Below are 3,017 nucleotides of genomic sequence, written 5' to 3' on the forward strand. Positions count from 1 at the left end.
ATCTCAAAAGTGTGAATCCGATCATAGATACTATTATGTCCGAGGTTAGGACTTTTGCCCCTGTAGTTAGACTTGAAGCAAAAATAGGGTTTTATTAGCATTTGCCGTTTTAAAGTATTTAAATTATTTCAATTGGATGTGAAAAGTTCCTTTTATGGGTAATTGAGAAGATGTTTTTGTAGAGCAACCTTCCAAGTTTTTGATAATTCTAAATACCCAAATCATTTTTTCAAGTTAAAAAAGGCATTTATATGATTGAAACAGGCACCTAGGGCTTAGTCATGAGAGGTTAGCACCTTCCCTACCTTGAAAGATCTTTTCAAAAAGGAAAGTGTGGATACAACTCTCTTTTAAAAAAATTAAAGGATATACTCATTATTTCAAATTTATATTGGATGATATCATTTTGGATTTTCAAATAAAAATCTTTGTGATGATTTTTCTAAAAACAATGAGTAAGTGAATTTGAGATTTGAATCTAAGGGAGATTTAAATACTTTATAAGTTTTTTAGCATTAAACAACTTTGAGAAAAGATACATTCTTTAGTCAAACTAAATATGTTAAGAACGATCCTAAAAAAAATTGAAATGGACAATGCTAAAACTGTTTAGTACCACCAATGAGTTCCTCAGTTCAGTTGGATAAGGACCTTAAAGAAAATCCTGTTTGATCAAAAAGAAATTTAGAGGATAATGTATCTTTATTTTACTTGACTACTAGCACTCCGACCAGATATTATGTTTCAGTTGTTTGTTTATGTGCTAGATTTCAATTAGATCCAAAATAATCAATTGACAAGCAGTGAAAAGGATTTTAAGAATTTACTAGGAACTCAGAATTAGGATTTCGTATATCCTAAGTTTAGCTCTTCATTTGGAAATTATTGGTTATTCAGATTCTGACTTTGCAGGCGTGTAGGGTGGATAGGAAATTACTTCTAAGACTGTCAATCATTGGAAATTATAGTTTCCATGGGTCTAGTGAAAACAAAATTCAGTGGCCCTATCTACTACAAAAGCAGAAACATTGCATTAGCGAGTTGTGTGGCACAAGTACTTTGGGTTAAAATAACAGTTGATTGATTTAGTATTTAACTATAGGCACTATTCCAATTTATTGTGATAATACTGAGTGCTATTTTTATTTTAAAAAATCTTATTCAACATTCAAGAACCAAACACATTGACATAAAACTTAACATTTCATAAAGAGATATGTATCAAGGAGAAATTGAACTTAAACCATGTTTTAGACGAAAATAAACTTGCAACATTTTTCTAAACCTTTTGAAGCCTTTGAACTTTCGTGCTATTAAGAACAAGGCTTGGTGAATTGATTAAATGCTTAAAATAACATTGTGTTTGCAACATTGATATTTTGTTTTTCGATTAGTATATTTTTATGCTTTTGTTTTGTGATTTTTTGTTTATACTTGAGTGATTTTTATTTAGATGATGTACATTTGTCATTGTTTTATTTGTGTTTTGTGTGTTAATTGTTATCTTTTATAAAAATACAAAAATTAAAATGTGTTAATCGTCCCGGTAGGAAAATTTTTTCGTCAGGACGATGTGTTGTACTAAAATGTCAAATCTGCATGATTTCAAACCCTTAAGAGCAGTTTTATTTGTAGTTCATCTGTAAGATCTTCACGATCCGTCCGGGAGAATATTTTTTCTCTCAAACGTAGACGATTGAAACAGCAGTTAAACGGATTAAGACAATTTTTATTATTGAACTTCGTCCGTACGAACTTGGTTCGTCCAGCACGAACAGAATGTCGGTCATAGCGGGGGACGGTTTTCAACGCCATTAAAACGAATTAAATCTTGATCATCTGTTTATGGAACACTGTGTTCTGTCTGTACAATCGTCTTGGTAAAGTCCTGATGAAGGACGCTTCGGAAATGAACTGGATTACGAAAAAGCCGTTATTTTTTAACTCATCGTCGTCATACGAATACTTTCGTACGGGACGAACCAAATTTTTTTCTTGGTACGAACAGTCATTTTCTTTAAATGACGCATTTTTACGAACAGCCACTCTCACCATCTTTCAAGCATTCATCTTTTAAAATCCTTCAAGGGCAAGTTTTTAGCAAGCGCTTAAAAGACTTTTGGCTAAGGGTCCTCCTAGGAATACATCCGAAAGCTTCCGTCTAGATCTTATGAGAATATTTTCCTAGGCATTTTGTCTCTGCAAAAATCACTCCATCTATAGTTCTCCTACTAGGATCATTTAACCTTCAAGGTAATGCACTTGTATGCGCCATACTAATTTTAGTATGATCCTCACTTTAGAACCACTTCTACAATAAAGAACCTTCCACTATTTTCTGGAAAACATGTTCATCAAACTTCCGACCACATCTGTTATTAGTTCTTTTTGTTTCAAAAGAAGTTGAAATCACCAAAGAATGACTTTGGTATTTTTCATGAACTTAAGGACTGAAGGCTTAAGAGCACACACTTTAACAAAATCTCAAGTTTTGACTGGACTGAAGCAAATAGGGTGATTAGAGGAAATAAGATTAAGGATCATCAACCTAAAGTTCTTCAACTTTTATTGCCGTGAAGCCCGTATCAATCGGCATGTTTCTAAGAACTCCATTATCCCTAAAAGCTGGTGATAGAATCACATCTGTCCTCTTCTTTTCTACTGTTACCTAACTTGATTTGACTAGACAAACCTAATATATTGAGGCTCAACTCTTAATTGACTACATTTATATTCTTTTGAAATGGTCATGTTGATCACAAAAGTATAGAAGAAATAGCCTTTCTAGAACAATCTGATTGCTTATATTCTGCAGCAAGAAGTATATTTAACCATCCTTGAACAAGACTTTGAAGAACCGCTCTACTCAACGATGTATCCTTTAGAGCTATCTTCAATAAGGACGAGTCCCAGTAGAACTCATGTGTTCTAAGGTGAAACAGAAGAGAAGCATGGACCTTCACATGCTGCTGGACCAATATATGGAGGATTTGGTTCAAGATTTGAAATTTTAGAGG

Source organism: Dendrobium catenatum, unplaced genomic scaffold, assembly GCF_001605985.2.
Source record: "Dendrobium catenatum unplaced genomic scaffold, ASM160598v2 original_scaffold_9709, whole genome shotgun sequence".
NCBI classification, from domain to species: domain Eukaryota; kingdom Viridiplantae; phylum Streptophyta; class Magnoliopsida; order Asparagales; family Orchidaceae; genus Dendrobium; species Dendrobium catenatum.